At 45.3% G+C, this 19,477-nt stretch overlaps 1 protein-coding gene across 1 annotated transcript in view; it reads right to left on the minus strand.

The window, feature by feature from the left end:
* The window catches only part of LOC124777888 (cubilin-like), a 1,273,816-nt gene that overhangs the window by 1,133,074 nt on the left and 121,265 nt on the right, over window positions 1–19,477 (minus strand). The window contains exon 2 of the mRNA XM_047253433.1: window positions 3,197–3,273. The gene's annotated coding sequence lies outside the window, so the exon portion shown is untranslated. The remainder of the gene's footprint in view (window positions 1–3,196; window positions 3,274–19,477) is intronic.

The raw sequence follows: 19,477 nt of genomic DNA on the forward strand, positions 1-19,477 counted from the left end.
TGTCGTACATACCCGCATCAGATAGCCTTCCCAGACCCTTAGAGTTCCTTTTCTTGCAATCGATGTAATGTGCTAGTTGAATATTCTCGAAGTGTGTGTTATTAAACGTTGTAATGTTTTCTATTAATCTGTGCACACACAATAATTTGTTATAAAATTAACATTTACCTGGGCACGTATTTAATTTCGTAATTAGTAGAGCCCTCTTATGAAGTTAATCAATATTAAAATTATGGAAATGTCGGTACCTGGGACTCAACACTAGGGCCACTTGACTATCAAATTGCGTGAAAATTAATTCCGCTGAGTAACTTCATGAAGCATTTTAAGGACTGGTCTGCCTCTCCGTTGGTCCAGCTCAAGCAGATCTGGTACGTTCACACACGGCATTTCGCAGTCTTTCTCCAAATGCGAGCACAAGACGCGCAACACTTACACTACTGGCCATTAAAATTTCTACACCACAAGATGACGTGCTACAGACGCCAAATTGGACCGACAGGAAGAAGATGCTGTGATATGCAAATGATTAGCTTTTCAGAGCATTCACACAAGGCTGACGCCGGTGGCGACACCTACAACGTGCTGAAATGAGGAAAGTTTCCAACCGATTTCTCATACACAAACTGCAGTTGACCGGCGTTGCCTGGTGAAATGTTGTTGTGATACCTCGTGTAAGGAGGAGAATGCGTACCGTTTCCGACTTTGATAAAGGTCGGATTGTAGCCTATCGCGATTGCGGTTTATCGTATCGTGACACTGCTGCTCGCGTTGGTCGAGATCCAATGACTGTTAGCAGAATATGGAATCGGTGGGTTCAGGAGGGTAATACGGATCGCCGTGCTGGATCCCCATGGCCTCGTATCACTAGTAGTCGAGATGACAGGCATCTTATCCGCATGGCTGTAACGGATCATGCGGCCACGTCTCGATTCCTGAGTCAACAGATTGGGACGTTTGCAAGACAAAAACCATCTGCACGAACAGTTCGACGACGTTTGCAGCAGCATGGACTATCAGCTCGGAGACCATGGCTGCGATTACCCTTGACACTGCATCACAGACAGGAGCGCCTGCGATGGTGTACCTGTCCGCAGCTCGTGGACGTGCGGTAGCGTTCTCGCTTCCCGCGCCCGGGTTCCCGGGTTCGATTCCCGGCGGGGTCAGGGATTTTCTCTGCCTCGTGATGACTGGGTGTTGTGTGATGTCCTTAGGTTAGTTAGGTTTAAGTAGTTCTAAGTTCTAGGGGACTGATGACCATAGATGTTAAGTCCAATAGTGCTCAGAGCCATTTGAACCATTTGATGGTGTACTCAACGACGAACCTGGATGCACGAATGGCAAAACGTCATTTTTTCGGATGAATCCAGGTTATGTTTAAAGCATCATGATGGTCGCTTCCGTATTTGGCGACATCGAGGTGAACGCAAATTGGAAGTGTGTATTCATCATCGCCATACTGGTGTATCACCCGGCGTGATGGTATGGGGTGCTATTGGTTACACGTATCGGTCACCTCTTGTTCGCATTGACGGCAGTTTGAACAGTGGACGTTACATTTCAGATCTGATACGACCCGTGGCTCTACCCTTCATTCGATCCCTACGAAACCCTACATTTCAGCAGGATAATGCACGACCGCATGTTGGAAGTCCTGTACGGGCCTTTCTGGATACAGAAAATACTCGGCTGCTGCCCTGGCCAGCACATTCTCCAGATCCTGACCCTTAACATAGACAAATGTAATGTATTGCGAATACATAGAAAGAAGGATCCTTTATTGCATGATTATATGATAGCGGAACAAATACTGGTAGCAGTTACTTCTATAAAATATCTGGGAGTATGCGTGCGGAACGATTTGAAGTAGAATGATCATATAAAATTAATTGTTGGTAAGGCGGGTACCAGGTTGAGATTCATTGGGAGAGTCCTTAGAAAATGTAGTCCATCAACAAAGGAGGTGGCTTACAAAACACTCTTTCGACCTATACTTGAGTATTGCTCATCAATGTGGGACCCGTACCAGATCGGGTTGAGGGAGGAGATAGAGAAGATCCAAAGAAGAGCGGCGCGTTTCGTCACAGGGTTATTTGGTAACCGTGATAGCGTTACGGATGTGTTTAGCAAACTCAAGTGACAGACTCTGCTAGAGAGGCGCTCTGCATCGCGGTGTAGCTTGTTCGCCAGGTTTCGAGAGGGTGCGTTTCTGGATGAGGTATCGAATATATTGCTTCCCCCTACTTATACCTCCCGAGGAGATCACGAATGCAAAATCAGAAGGATTCGAGCGCGCACGGAGGTTTTCAGACAGTCGTTCTTCCCGCGAACCATACGCGACTGGAACAGAAAAGGGAGGTAATGACAGTGGCACGTAAAGTGCCCTCCGCCACACACCTTTGGGTGGCTTGCGGAGTATAAATGTAGATGTAGATGTAGATCTCTCACCAATTGAAAACGTCTGGTCAATGGTGGCCAAGCAACTGGTTCGTCACAATACGCCAGTCACTAACCTTGATGAACTGTGGTATCGTGTTGAAGCTGCATGGGCAGCTGTACCTGTACACGCCATCCAAGCTCTGATTGACTCAATGCCCAGGCGTATCAAGGCCGTTATTGCGGCCAGAGGTGGTTGTTCTGGGTACTGATTTCTCAGGATCTATGCATCCAAACTGCTTGAAAACGTAATCACATGTCAGTACTAGTATAATATATTTGTCCAATGAATACCCGTTTATCACCTGCATTACTTCTTGGTGCAGCAATTTTAATGGCCAGTAGTGTATTTTAAAACGCATGAGTGTACCGTAAATTGTAACACGTAAAATGCTGAAACAGTTGTGTTCCTCTTGTTAAGATAATTCATAAGTGAAATCTCAGATTAACTGGATGGGTTCTTAATCGAAAAGTTTACATTTCCAGGTACATTTGTAGTAACTAGGATAATATTTCGTGCTGTAGTCAGTTACTTCTTAAATAACTCGTTTTTTGGACCCTTGTATATTGGAACTTTTCTGCTTTATTATTGTGTATCTACACCTGTGTCACTTTTCCATATTAGTTATAATGTAGCCTGTATATGGATTGCTGAGGTAGAACGTTGACAACTAGTGTTGCTGAATAAGATTTGAAGAGGAACAGTAGGCCATTAATTAGCTGTGTGTTGATAGAGAGAGAGCGTGTCTGCGGGACTCACCATATCGTCCGCGTCGAGTCCGGGAGCGGGACCGGCTGAGGAGAGCGCAGCTGGCGGCGGCCTCCGCCCCACGTCACCTGCAACACAGCATCACGTCAGCATCAGCATCAACATCAGCTGTGGCCAGCTGGCGGCGCAGACATTAAACATCACGTTAGCACAACCGTTTCCTACATTAAAGTCAAGATTCATCATGGTACGGGTAGTTGTACACTGAAGAGACAAAGAAACTGGTAGACCTGCCTATTACCGTGTAGGGGCCCCGTGAGCACGCAAAAGTGCCGAAACACGACGTGCCATGGACTCGACTAATGTCTGAAGTAGTGCTGGAGGGAACTGACACCACGAATCCTGCAGGGCTCTCCATAAATCCATAAGAGTATCAGGGGGTGGAGATCCCTTCTGAACAGAAGGTTGCAAGGCATCCCACATATGATCAATAATGATGATGTCTGGGGAGTTTGGTGGCGCCCGCATCTCGTGGTCGTGCGGTAGCGTTCTCGCTTCCCACGCACGGGTTCCCGGGTTCGATTCCCGGCGGGGTCAGGGATTTTCTCTGCCTCGTGATGGCTGGGTGTTGTGTGCTGTCCTTAGGTTAGTTAGGTTTAAGTAGTTCTAAGTTCTAGGGGACTTATGACCACAGCAGTTGAGTCCCATAGTGCTCAGAGCCATTTGAACCATTTTTTGAGTTTGGTGGCCAGCGTAAGTGTTTAAACTTAGAAGAGTGTACCTAGAGCCACTCTGTAGCAATTCTGTACGTGTGCGGTGTCGTATTGTCCTGCTGGAATTGCCCAAGTCCGCAGGGAATTAACAATGTACATGGATGCAGGTGACCAGATAGGATGCTTACGTACGTGTCACCTGTCAGAGCCGTATCTAGACGTATCAGGGCTCCCACATCACTCCAACTGCACACGCCCCACATCATTACAGAGCCTCCACGAGTTTGAACAATCCCCTGCTGACATGCCGGGTCCATGGATTCATGAGGTTGTCTCCATACCCGCACACGCCCATCCGACCAGGGAACATGTTTTCAGTCATCAACAGTCCAAAGTCAGTATCAACGGGCCCAGGCGAGGCCTGAAGCTTTGTGTCGTGCAGTCATCAAGTGTACACGAGTGGTCCTTCGGCTCCGAAAGTCCATATCGATGATGTTTCGTTGAACGGTTCCCAAGCTGACATTTGTTGATGGCCCAGCATTGAAATCTGCAGCAGTTTATGGAAGTGTTGCACTTCTGTCTCGCTGAACGATTCTCTTCAGTTGTCGTTGGTCCCGTTCTTGCAGGATCTTTTTCCAGCCACAACGATGTCGGAGATTTGATGTTATACCGGATTCTTAATATTCACGGTACCTTCGTGAAATGGTCGTACGGAAAATCTCCACTTCATCGCTACCTCTGAGATGCTGCGTCCCCTCGCTCGTGCGCCGATTATAACAGAACATTCAAACTCACTTAAACCTTGATAACCTGCCATTGTAGCAGGAGTAACCGATGTAACAACTGCTCTAGCCACTTGTCGTATATAGGCGGTGCCGATCGCAGCGCTGTATTCTGCCTCTTTCCATATATCTCTGTATTTGAATACGCGTGCCTATATCAGTTTCATCGGCGCTTCAACGTATTAACCTGACGGTGTTCCGAGTACTGCAGTGCGGCATATATACATTGCAGGATGCTGATACATCATAGTTACAATCATTAATCGGTGCACTCGTGGAATGCGCTATAGAAAACAATAGCTCCACATTCTGCCACCGTGTGAAGATGTGGCGCTGTAAGCAGTCATAATGTGAAATGTTTCCCTTCTTGAAGTCAGTTTGCTGTTTGTCACTGGACGCTGATTCATTTTGTCAATTGACAGTTATAAAGGGTTCGGAAGTTGAAGTTCTCCGTACGAAAGGCAATTGCTATTAAAAAGAAAGACCGTGAACTGCTGGTAAAGATGCCGGCCGGGGTGGCCGAGCGGTGCTGCGGTCGCAGGTTCGAATCCTGCCTCGGGCATGGATGTGTGTGATGTCCTTAGGTTCGTTAAGTTTAAGTAGTTCTATGTTCAAGGGACTGATGACCTCAGAAGTTAAGTCTCATAGTGCTCAGAGGCATTTGAACCATTTCTTTGCTGGTAAAGCTGTTTTATCATACCGGCAGCAACAGCAGCACTGCATTGCGGGAATATCGCCAACAGAGCTCCGAAGAGGCCACATGTAAACAAATGACTTCAAGAATATGATCAAGAAATTTGAAGGAACAAGTGAATTAAGTGGTTCAGCAGGGAGATGGAGGAGACCCATTCCTATGGCAGTTGTTGACGAAGATTTGGACGGACGAGGCATTTTTTAAACTTCCCGGCAGATTAAAATTGTGTGCCAGATCAATACACGAACTCGGGACTTTCCGCATAAGAGTTTCTTTGAAGTTTGGAAGGTAGGAGACGAGTTACTGGCAGAACTGAAGCTGTGAGGACGGGTCGCGAATCGTGCCTCGGTAGCTCAGTCGGTGCTGGCACGGTAGCTCAGCGTGTTCATTCACATGGTTAGTTACCATCCGTAAAAAAAACAATCCTGAGTGAACGGAGCAACGAAGAACCTGAACGACTGTCATCGGACGACCGACCCCAACAAATTCAACGAACAATCTATAACAAAAATGAGATGAACAAAAAAAAAGTCGGTAAAGCACTGGCCCACGAATTGGTCCCGAGTTCGAGTCTTGGTCCGGCACACAATTTTAATCCCTCAGGAAGTTTCATATCAGCGCACTCTCCACTGCAGAGTTAAAATCTTATTCCGGAGGCATTTTTTGCTCTGAATGGTGCAGTGAATGTACAAAACTGTCTCGAATGGGGTTCTACTCCGACACAGCCTGTGCAAGAACGCCCACTGCACTCATCTTATGTGACTGTGTGGTTTGGTTTCACAAGCGCCTTCATTCTCGGTCCGTTTTTCTTCGAGGCGATGACACCTCTTGGGCCTATTACGTGTACAGTGAATTCTGCACCTTATAGGGACCTTATTGTGCAACGCGTAATTCCAGCTTTGCAAGAATGCACCTGTGTCCACACCACTAATTTCATGCAAGATAGGGCGACTTCATATGTTGCTTGCCAGGTGAAAGATTTGCTTCGAGAAACCTTCGTAACTGCCTCATCATCTCCGGGTAGTTTCAAGACTTTTAGCCTTCCATACCCCGCGACCTTAATCGATGTGTTTCTGGTTGATAGATCGCGTCTATCAGGGCTGTATCCGGACTCTTCCTGATTTGAAGGGTTGCATACGGCGACATATCGCTCTGATTACGCAGGATATGCGGCGTGCAACCGTCCACCAAGCCATGTTACCAATGTAGCATGTTGTTGAATGGGTAGACCATACTGAACACATGCTGCAAGTTATGGCCATCTCCTAATAAACGTCTTGAACCATCGTCATCAGGTGTTGAATGGTTCCTCCCCTTTTCCTGTATGGACACCATCTTCTAACGGTTAATAGAACTATATTTTCGCCCGGTGGCAGAAAGTGGAACTATTATTTTTTTGGAATACTCCAAGAGCGCACCGATTAATGAACGTGCGTGCGATGTTTCAGTGTCCTGCTATATATCCGGCACTGCAGCTCTCGGAACACCGTCAGTTTAATTATAATTCCCGGCATCACAGATAAAGATAAGGATCATCTTTCGTTTGCCTAGAAATAAGGGGGCAGATCCGTAAGAATACGAGGGGTGTGGAGATCTCTTCTGAACAGCACGCTGCAAGGCATTCAAGACTGTTCAGTAATGTTCATGTCCTTGGAGTTTGGCGGCCAGCGAAGGTGTTTAAACTCCGTGGTGGAACTGCCCAAGTCCGTCGGAATGTACAATGGACATAAATGCATGCAGGTGATCAGATAGGATGTTCTTGTCATCCGTCAGAGTCGTATCTAGACGTACCAGGGGTCTCATATCACTCCAACTGCACGCGCCCCACATCACAGCTTGAACAGTACCCTACTGACATGCAGGGACCATGGATTCATGAAGTTGTCTCCATACCCGTACAAGTCAGTCCGCTCGATACAATTTCAAACGGGGCTCGTCCGACCAGGCAACATGTTTCCAGTCATCGACAGTCCAGTGTCGGTGTTGAGGTGCCCAGGCGAAGCGCAAGGCATTGTGTCGTGCAGCCATCAAGGGTATACGAGTGGGCCTTCAGCACCAAAAGCCCATATCGATGATGTTTCGTTGAATGATTAGCACGCTGACACTCTATGGCCCAACTTTGAAATCTACATCAATTTGCGGAAGGGTTGCACTTCTGTCACGTTGAACGATTCTTTTCAGTCGTCGTTGGTTCCGTTCTTGCAGGATCTTTTTTCCGGCCGCAGCGACTTCCGAGATTTGATGTTTTATCAGATTCCTGATATCCACGGTACATTCGCGAAATGGTCGTACGGCAAAATCCCCACTTCATCGCTACCTCTAAGATACTGTGTCCCATCGCTCGTGCGCCGACTATAACACCACGTTCAAACTCACTAAACTCTTGATAACTGCCATTGTAGCAGCAGTAACCGATGTAACAACTGCACCAGACACTTGTTGCCTTATATATGCGTTGCCGACCGCAGCACCGCATTCTGCCTGTTTACATATATCTATATTTGAATGTGCATCCCTATACCAGTTTCTTTCGCGCTTCAGTTTATTTATATGATGATATGATACCGGTGTCTAATTCAGGCTTTTATCATTTGCCAACAATGATTTTATATTTCGCGTAACATGAAGCTGTGAATACTTTTATGAACCTGGTGATGGTCAGCCGATCCAAACTGGTTCTGTAAACAAAGAATTTTACCAGCAGTTCAAGGTGGTAATATGACGTGCACATCGAGCCCCGCTAACCTCCTCTTGCTTTGGACAGGGGTTCATAATAAAATTAACTGCTTAATAGTTAACAATACGTCCCGTTTGGTTACACATGACCGACAAGTCAATTGAATATCCTTAGAGTCAGCAGAATAGTAACAGTGACAAAGTTCAGCTGAGCGAGAAAAGCCTTCTGGGAAGAGATCGTATATCGAGTTAGACGATTTTCTGTGGCTACGTGAGGCAGTGCCCGGGTCGCGCGCAATGTGCCAGTGTAAAACGACGATTTAGAGGTTTGTTTTTACATAGCGCTATAGTCATCGAAACCATGGATTTCAGTAACTAAATATCGTATTTTGTACCTTATTAGACACCTTCGAAAGCAAACACAGAAAATATGCTAGCTAATAATTGCTATCGCCGTAGACAAAAGTAAATACTTTCCCTCCTAATAAAACATTAAAATATTCGAGTATACGTAATTCGAGTACTTTAAAAATTTAGACGAATCGGTCACACGCGGAATCTATGGGTTCCGTTACAAGCACCTTACAGAAAGTGCTATTAGCGGGAGCAGCAAACAGCCAATGGAAAGGCCTAAATCCTGTTGCTAAGGGTGACTGACTGAAAGGAGTGGCTTCGTGCTCGTGAAATCGAGAAGTTGGCAGTCAGCCTGGCGGGATGTACAAGTCGTGTGCCCTCTGAGGTGGAGGTGTTGTTTTCGTAGTGTATGTTTGAAATCGCCAGTCGGTGATCCTAAAGATGAATCGCTAAGCCATTACGGACGGCGATATAGTCACTTGCTCAATAGCGCGCGCGCTGCCTCCACGTGAGCATAAAGCAGTAGCCATCAGTGAGGCATTTATTTTTCATGTGGATATTGTACGTAAACATGGGTAAATTCAATGACAAGACAGAGGGGAAAAAGGGGCAATCGTGACTAGTCTTGCCCGTGGCCATGCAGTGTGTGAAGTTGTTGGATTTGTTGGTGTGCCCCCGGTGCCTACAAGCAGTGGTGTACCACATGCGGCCACAAAACGCGACGCAAGAATTGTGGTCTGAAAAAGATCCTGACTATGAGGGACTGGAAACCCTCGTCACGACTTATGAATCAAAATCGCTCCCAAATCCGACAGGAATTAGTGCAGGAGGTCCATTTCAACCTCTTAACTGCGACGGGAACTGCATATAATTAACATTTGGAGTTGTTGACCTCGCAAGACTCCGTTGCTCACACAGGCACATAAAGACAACAGTAGAAAACTTTATAGGGCTGGAAGAATATATGACTGAACACTCTCCTACCCTATTACACCTGGAGTGGCTGTAAAAATACCTGACTTGAACTCCAAAGAAAATCTGTGAGACACATTGGAACAGCAGGTAAAACCCCAACATCAGCATCCTTCCAGTCTGATGGAACTGGGCGATCACATCCTCAGTGAGTAGAATAGTCTTGGTGCGACGTATATGTACAATCTTATGGACTCAGTACCGAACCGAATCCACGCTGTTATCAAATTCAGGGCGGAGTTAACTGTATTAAATTATGCTTGGTTACGCTTGTAATTATTTCTCCAGGATGGCCTAAATTTTTGCCCAGTGAGCTTATACAATATCTGATAAAAAAATATCTGGACACACGTCAGTGGACATTAATATGGAATATGTCCTCCGTCTGTCTTAATGACAGCTTGAACTCTGCTGGAGTCACTTTCAATGAGGTATCTGAATATGTGGACGAATGGCAGCCCAATCTTCCTCAAGAGCTGAAAACAGAGAAGGTAGAGATGCTGGAAAATGCGGTATGGAGCGAAATAAACTCATCCCGGGTGTTCCAGAGGGTTCAGGTCGGGACAATAGAAGACCGTAACTGATCGAGTCTTGGGAGAATCCCGAGGCTACAATGGAACATAACGAAGAGTTAAAGTGTGTTTTGAGTCCAAGTAAATATGAACAGAAATCTAAAAGGTTGGCAACGGTTCCTGTTGAGCAGGTACGGAGAAGGCTTACGGGCAATGGGAAGATTAACTCGAGCGAGAGATAGGGTTTTACCGGCAGGGCTTTTAGAAGCAGCCACATGTCAGTCGCGCAGAAAGATCCACGGATACTAGAATACTGGTAGCGGTCGCGCGCAGGCGGGCTGTGAGCTGCGGCGTCACTGTGAATCATCTCGCCACGCCGCACTGCATTCAGACATACAGGCACATAGCGCACACACGTTTAACTCAAACGCAGCTGTGAATGTAATCAAGATTTTTCATGCTTTAGTGTAATAATACTATTATGAAGCTTTATATTAGTTAATGATTTTTTCTATGGTCGGCGAAATGCTGTTGTAAAGCCTTCGAAGGATGTCGAACTCTTTCACTATCTCGGTAGGCACTGCTTTCATTCTGGTGGAATAGGCTGACACAGGCTTAGACCACAGAGATCTTTGGTACGGAGAAAACTCCTACAATATCATTTAAATATTTTTGACTTTATCAACAGGTTTTCTTTTTCAGTTCTGGAAAGTTACGTTAAAAACTTTTTCATTTTTCTCAGTTTCTGTCTTTGTTCACTCTCAGCTCGCTTACTACCTTTGCACATTTTTTTCTTGTTGATAGCTTCCACTCTAATGAAATCCATTACAGTCAAGTTCTCCAGTCGTGGATACTTTCATTTATAATGCCATTTAACCTTACGAAAGCTTTTGGGGTAAGATCAATGAAACTGACGTGGAATTGTTCAAATTCTCTTTCCATGTTCAAAACGAATTCCGTAGATCTTTCAGTTGGCTTCATTAATGATCCTCCTGTCTACAGCCAGTTTTCTCTTGAAACATTTATGAGACCAGTTACTTTACCGTACAAATGGTGTAGTGTTTTGTTCGGGAAATATAGCGTGGAAAGGGGGAAGTTCCCTAGGTTTTCGTGTGTAATCTATTTCCCTGCCGGCCACTGTCGCCGAGAAGTTCTGGGCGCTTCAGTTCGGAACCGCGCTGCTGCTACGGTCGCAGGTTCGAATCCTGCCTCGGACATGGATGTAGGTGATGTCATTAGGTTAGTTAGGTTTAAGTAGTTCTAAGTCTAGGGGATTGATGACCTCAGATGTTAAATCCCATAGTGTTTAGAGCGATTTGAACCATTTTTTTATTTCCTTTTGTGAAATATACCCGTACATATCCAAGATAGAGCAGGCCTGCGGACAACGTTTGTTATACTTTACCAAGAAAGCTTCTTGTGGACACCTACAGTTGTCGTTACGTAAGACTCTCTTCTTATTTGCAATTCTTTTCTGTGTGACATCAGACCCCGTCTCCAGAAATTATAATACGTCCATGTAGTGGAATAAGTTAAAATAAATATCCATTGGTTGACGAAAATCACTATATTTCAATATCCTTTAAACATGTCTGAATACTGCCGATACGGAAGAAGGAAAGATACTACATAAAAATGAATGTCACAGTCCTCAGGTGTTTTCTCGTGAAATACGCAACCTCTGCATTGCATATTATCAATTAATCACGAAAATTACTCTGGTTAGCAACGGAAAAAAAGTGTATCATCACAGTCAGTATTAGAACAATAAAATATTGTTTAGGAATCATCACTCAGCTGACGAATAGGTGGAATGTTTACGTTTGACTACAAGCAACATATCCTGTAATCGTCTCTGACAGCTCGACATTTTCTTAAAATCTGGAACATTTTCCCTCTCGTATTCTGTGCAGTTCTCAAAAATTTCTACCATCTCTGAAACAGTCTCTTCAGTTTCCTTGTTGTCGCATTCACTCTCAAAAAATGGTTCAAATGGCTCTGAGCACTATGGGACTCAACTCCTGAGGTCATTAGTCCCCTAGAACTTAGAAATAGTTAAACCTAACTAACCTAAGGACATCACACACATCCATGCCCGAGGCAGGATTCGAACCTGCGACCGTAGCCGGCTCGCGGTTCCAGACTGCAGCGCCTAGAACCGCACGGCCGCTTCGGCCGGCCATTCACTCTCCTGTAGACTGTAAGTGTCTTATTTCTCAGAAGATGAAGATTCTACAGTCGTATCTCGAGTTTCCGCCAATGTTAAAGTATCGTACTCTCTCCCTTTCTTACACGTACTACCTGATAGGATTTCGCTCACCTTACGGGTCAAAATCAAACACCTAATTCTTTTGAAGACGCTGGTAGGCAAAGAATCTCCCCCGCCATCCCACTTAGGAGAAGTAGCTCTCAAGAATACATTCAATGCATCTTTAAGTGATGACGTACTTTTCGGGTACGATTAGTAGAGTTGCCGATCGTGCAACAAACCACTAGTTTTCAATTAAAAACTTACTCTAAAAAATCTCTCGATGCGCTAATAATTTTGGCGTAACTCTGTACTTACCTGCCAGTCACTAATAAAAATTCATACTGCCGCAAATAACCTTGTTTTCGCTCGTAAACGTAATTACAACACAATACGTTACGTAAATTTCAGGCCACTGATCGCTGGTTGGGTTCACTCTGACGTCAGCGGCGCGGGATACTACTGCGCATACAGCTCGTGATCCCTATCGGGTGTTCTAGTATCCGTGGTTGGACCCTAAGTAGGCTGGCTAACGACCAGCATAACACACACTAATAGCTTGAATTGAGGCCAGAAAGACTGCTACGGTAAATGTAAGAGCATTTAATCAATGAATGGAATAGACTACATATAAATATCATAAACGTATCTACAATCAAACCCTTCATTTCATCGCAAATGTTTACACTTAATGAGTGATAAATAATTCAGTGATACACAATAAACAATATTTCTGGTAACAGCATTGCACAGTAGCCATAATCATGACAAACAACAAATATTACCATTCGCAATTTCGTGCCAATGGTGCGTTGGAGAGAAATGCGGTTGGCATACCTGCGAACGCCTGTTTTTAATGTTTAACTGCCAGCGGTTTCATTATTGTATGTCTGTTAGTTATTGTTCAATGCTGTACCGAGTAGAACATTACATCGCACAATTTGTGATTTTCGAGATGGCAGAGTTAGAGACGCAACGCGTCTGCATTCAGTCTTGCGTGAAACTCAAGAACACTATTACAGAGACACACCAAATGATGCAGGAAGCGAACGGCGATGAGTGTCTAAGCCGTACTCGGTGTTATGAATGGTTCACACGGTGTAAAAATGGCCGAACGAAGTTAAAGACGACACTCGTTCAGGATGCCTCTAGACATCTACCGACGACGCTCATGTCAGGAACGTCAACGATATTGTGCGTGCCAATCAAAGACCGACTGTTCGAGGGATTGCAGAAGAATGTAACATTTCAGGTGGATCGTGTCATGAATACCTGACACAGCATCTTGGAATGGTCGTGTTGCCGCCAAGTTCGACCCAGGGCTCATGAGTCAAGACGAGAAAGAACTTCGTCTCGCAGTCTGCAAAAAGCGTTTGGATCGCGCAAATGAGAACGAGATGTTCCTTAAGAGAATCATAACTGGTGATGAGAAGTGGGTCTACGGTTATGATATTCAGACCACGGTGCAGTCCTCACAATAGGACGGGAAAGGTTCGCCAAGACTAAAAATACCTCACCAGCTCAGGTCACAGGTCAAAGTCATGTTGACAGTTTTCTTTGACTTTGAAGCATTAGTTCATCGTGGATTCGTGCCACAGGGACAAACCGTTAATCGATGGTACTATCGGGATGTGTTGCGACATCTGCGAGAAAATGTGAGACGGAAACGGCCTGAAATGTGGCGAGATAATTCATGGCTCTTTCATCACGATAACGCATCCGCACACTCATTCCTGTTGGTGCGTGAGTGTTGCCTGGAAAACGAAATCACTGTGCTGCCTCATCCTCTGTACCCTCCAGACCTGGCCCCTGCGGACTTTTTTTATTTCCAAAGCTCAAAATCCGTTGAAAGGATAACGAAACACGAGATAAGAGAAAATTCGCAGACGGCGCATCGCGCTATCCAGTAAGAGGCGCACCAAGACTGCTTACGGAAGTGGCAACGGCGTTGGGAGCATTGTATCAATTGTGGAGAAGAGTATTTCGAAGGAGGCCATATACAATAAGCAAAATATAAGCGCAGAAGAATTGTGTGGACAAAGTTCCAGAATTTTCTGAACAGATCTCGTATTTCTTAACACTAAGTTTATATGTCCACAGCCGTCGGACCAGACCATTCTCCAAATTTGCACGGAAAAAGTGAAGCAGTAAACAGTTGTTAATGACTCATTTTATTAATCTATGATCAATACTCCTTATAATACGCGATATAAGCACGATCATGCTGGTGTTAATAAGATGGTAAGTATCGGTGTCAACAATTATGACATAACCTGTCGCCGCGCGTGATTAGTCGAGCGGTCTCAGGCGCTGCAGTCATGGACTGTGCGGCTGGTCCCGGCGGAGGTTCGAGTCCTCCCTCGGGCATGGGTGTGTGTGTTTGCCCTTAGGATAATTTAGGTTAAGTAGTGTGTAAGCTTAGGGAATGATGACCTTTGCAGTTAAGTCCCATAAGATTTCACACACATTTGAACATTTGAACATAATCTGTCAATTTTAGTTATAGAATCATCAGAGTAGGAATGGTACCCCTTTGGCATATTATATCTCAGAGTGTTGTTCGAAGTGTGTAACTTGGTGGGGAGCTGCTCGAGCTCTCATTGGCTGAAGACACGTGTCGTGGGTGGATGCTGGTGATGGAAGAGGTGCTCATGGGAGCAGGAGGTACGGAGAAAGAGCAGAACAGTGCGGTACGTCGATCGAGAGGCAGAGACTCCAGTTTTCTGCCACCGCAGAGTACGGCAGAGTGGTGTGATTTTATTTACGTAAATACACTGCGGATTGCTAATCGTTTCTCGGGTACAGGCATCTAAGAATGCGGGTGATGGAACTTATGTACTGAGACACGTATATTTGTTTATGTTCATTAACTTATAATTTAGTAAATTGTTTTGCTACTACAGAAACAGGGCGTAAAGAAAACGGTGCACGTCTCGTCCGTAGGACATTTACAAGCCAAGCTTTATTCAGAGCCGAATATTGGCCCCTTTGTCACATCAAGTGCAGAGCAGTAACTTCGAACTCCCAGGCAAAGATTGCTTTACCCGACGAAAGAGAGGCTTCATATCAGGACAATACAAAATGTGGACAAGGAGAGGGGGGGGGGGTAGTTGCTTAAACTTTACAGTCCACCGATCCGGCTGTTTTCTGTGCAGAATGAGCTGGGGCGTCGTCGTAGAGCAAAACACGCCAATGCAGAGCTTCCCGCGACATTTCCTCTCGGCAGCCTCCCGTAACCCCGCCAGGAGCTTCCTGTGACGGTTTGAATCTTACAGCATTATACGCTAGCGCCACATCACGGCAGTCCTAGCAGACCACTTGCAGTATCATGCCCCATGATGGCTGAACCTTCGCCTTTTCCAGCGGTGGTGAACCCACATGCTTTTCACTGCTTGCTTTGCTCCTTTGGTGCGGGGCATAACGGTGCACCCAGCACTCGTCTATCATGACTAGGTGCCTAAGAAGTCATTAGGATTGGTCTGACACAGCTGCAACATTTTCACTGCTGTCTCAGTTCGGCGAGTTCTAAATATCTTCTAAAATGTTGAAACTGATCAGCGACAGATTTTCACATTTATCACGATCGCCTTGATTCTGACGCACCCACATTCGAGCCCCATAGCCTCCCATTCTCCTCGATTCCCGTTCCTTCACAGAGAGATCGTTTGCCACTTCGTTCTTCGTCATGCAGACGCGTCTGACCATCCTGAAAGAGTGCGTGCCACCTAACCACTGCGTCATGTGGTGGTGGATTCTTGCCGTACATTTACACAAACTCATCATGAACCCAGAAAACGAATTACCCCACGTTCATCCACTTCATACACTGCTGTAGTGTTTTATTACTTTATTTTGTTCGTCGAGCACAATGACTCCTACACCCGGGGCAAGGGCGGAGGGGGGGGGGGGGGGGAGCGAGGCAGGAGGAAGGTGCCTAACCCTAACTCTCAGGGAAAGGAAAAAATATAGTGTAGTCAGGTTCTGATTTAAAAGTTAGCATTATGCAGTTTTCTAACTGTCGGAACTGGAACTTTTTGATGGCTATTTACAAGTCACCATTCGTCTTCTAAAATATTAAAAATATTTCTTAGGCACCCCCCGTTTGTCTCCACCCCCCCCCCCCACCCCACCCCCTCACTCCCAACAGCGAGCGAGTTGGTGCAGTGGTATACGGCGAACTCATTCAACATAACGGTTTCTAATCAGCAACCAGACGTCAACGGCACAACGAATTCCAGCCGTCCATTCTTTCTTCAAAAATTTCATCTCTATAGATGATCTTTTTTTATTTTGTAATTCACTCCCCCCTCTCCCCGTCCCCGTTCCAATAAAGCAATGTCATTTCATCTGATCTTCTATTAAACAAAAAAATTAATAAAAAAAGCTATAACCACACAAAGCTCGCATGAAGACCAGCACAGCATCTGCGACGTGACTGGACATTTCATATGATTCTCATATGCACACGGGTAAAATCCACGTATCAGCTGTCACCACACGGCAAAAAACGTTGAAGAAATTCAACCAGTAATGCCATCGTTTTAAGACGTCGTGCTGGAAAGTAACGCCTCCGAACTTTATCTCTGAAAAATCTTAAACATTTTCGAAATTAAACAAACTCTATTAACATTCTACATCTTTGATCTTCATGTCTAGATTTCTCCAGCTCTCTCACGCTAGAGGGCTCCGAATTGTAGCGTGTGACAAGGCGCTCTGCGACGTAACTATGTCGCTGCGTGAGAAACAGCGTGCTATAAGCGAGCTTCGAATTCGAAGAGTTGGTCCACACGCGCTGCGCCCTAGCGTTCAGCATAACAATGCCAGATCACACTCGTGCGCTGTGACAACTGCAGCAACCCGAAGCCTTGGACTCACTGTCATCGATCATCATCCACACAGTTCCCACGTTACCCCATCCGATTTTAATCTGTTTCCAAAACTTAAAGACCACCTTCGACGACTTCAGTTTCATAGTGATGAAGCGGAGGGAGCACAAGTGAGGTTGTGGCTCCGTCAAACATTCTGCTGTGACCGTATCAACAAACTGGTCTCCCGGTGGGAGGAGAGTTCGTCGCCGGGGTGGCTATGTTGAGAAATAAATGTGCAGACATAAAGAATAAAAATACAGAATATTATGCCGTTTGTTTTGTTTAAAAGGCTTTAAGAGTTTTCACGCAAAAAATACGGAGGCACACTTTTCATCACGCACTCGTATTAATGACGTGTCTGGTACTTCTGAACCCGCGGCAACATTTGTATGGCGCCTCTACAGAGCTCAAAAGTTGATAGTCGACCAATGAACTGACATATTAGAGCAAGCCGCATTCGACACTGTTAAATGTTAGAGTGAGCACTGACATTAACTGCCACGGACGTGCGACGTCAGAGCGAGCAGAACGTAAGAAGAGTGAGAAGCAGACACCGCTTTAAAGTATGTAATCACATCCTATCGATCGCAAATGGCGCTTGCGAATATCCATAAAAGTTACGACTAAATTTTGCGCCGTATGTGTTCGGTGTTTTCCAGACACATACATGTTACAAACTCTTCGTCCCTCATTGCTGTCGTCACTGATTTTCATACTGATGTATCCAATACACACAAATACTTTTTTGCTATCACAGCAAGCTGTGGGTGTCACCACGCTCGTGATTGCGCCGTTTGAATAGATGTCCTGTCTTGAAAGATCTTCCTCCCACACATACTGTTGAATGTACCGCATGGGTATATCTGACATTAATCATAACAGGTGAAGTTGCAAGAACTAACTCTCTATCATATTAAAATAATTCCATACTGAATGGCGACGTCAGTGCCTCACGCAAGTCCCCTACAGGCAGCCTCGGCAGTTACACTCATGGCAGTGGAAAGGCACAGTGATTTGCCGTACAGAGGAATACACAGTCTGTAAAACAAAGAAAACCGTCTATTCCATCCGAGTCGGACGCGAGCTGCATGTTGGAAAGAAATGATGGCGAGAGACACAATGTACTCGGTACTTCTAACGGTGGGAATAAGGAATTGAACGAATGTGAAAAATATGGAGTCCGCACGGAAGTGGAGGAAAGAAGACAGACAAGTAACGAAACGTTTCCGTTACTCCGCGTCCGCTGATTATAACGAATCGAAGGAACATAAAAACTAGCGAATGTGATACGAACCGCGTGCGGGGAAGGAAACATGAGAGTAACGAAACATTTCGGACAATAACGTAGTCTCGTGGAATACTCGCACTCCCCATCCCCCTCGGAGTTAGTGGTAAGATGGCCCAGTGGATAGTCCGTCAAAAACTGGACACAGATCAGGCATGAAAACGAAGAAGGTGCACTTGACTGAAAAATAATAAACAGTAAACTGTCCGAGAACAAGAAGTAAAATATAGAGCAGTCAGGCAGAGAAATGGTGTCGTTGTTACGTGGTTACGATGTTGGACTATGAAGCTGGCAAGCCGTGTTCAACTCCCCTTTCTTTTTTTTCCGCTGTTCGCTTTATTCAAATTTGTGTCTGTGTCGTGGAGTAACGTCCGTTTGCGACAGCTAGGTGTAAGGTAGGGATCTATAATGACAGTTGATTCTGCACAACTACTCTATTAGCAGCCGAAAGGAAGCGGCCTTCGAATGGGATCCGCAAATATTTGATGACAAGGCGGCAAGTCAACCGAATTCTCCATAGGAAAACACGTCTGGTGTGTCATACACGTGATTAGTGATAGTACTTGTGTCACGTGATAGGAATCTCTTATCGACGCACCTAATTTGAACGACTGGTAAGTGAGTGGCTTGTGCCTCGTTGCCCGATATAGGTGTTCGTATCAAAACATAATACTCTGTCACATAAGCTACAATAAATGAATGCAGTTTCACAATCACACAGTTTTTCTGTGCTCTATCAAAAACATGTTTTTAACGTTTCTGAAGTTGCGTTCCGTTTTGGAAGTCTTGACTCCCGAATTCCTTTGTTGTAACATAGTTCACGCCCGTTTATTTGCTTTCATTTCTGTGAGATTTCAATGTGGTATCTCGCCTGCACTCATTATTCATCACATTTACTTGCTATGGTAACGTATTCTTACCACGTGGCTCATATTCTACGACCAGTGTATTGTGTGACAGCTGCCAAGACTACAGAAAAAGAACAAGCATTTCAATGACCCGACGGGCAGTTCGTAATATTGTGAAAAGGAAAAGAAACAAATGTGACGAGGGAGTTTGGCACACGGCTCGCCCGCTTGGCAGCCCAACACTACGACCGCTTACCCACGCCACCGTTGCTGTTTCAGGCTACTGTTTACTGCACTTCTAGTTCTTGGGCCATTCAATGTTCCTATTTTGCTTTTTTTCCCATTCAGTACACCTTCGTCCGCCCTGATAGCTGAGTGGT

This window comes from Schistocerca piceifrons, chromosome 2 (genome assembly GCF_021461385.2).
Source record: "Schistocerca piceifrons isolate TAMUIC-IGC-003096 chromosome 2, iqSchPice1.1, whole genome shotgun sequence".
NCBI classification, from domain to species: Eukaryota; Metazoa; Arthropoda; class Insecta; order Orthoptera; family Acrididae; genus Schistocerca; species Schistocerca piceifrons.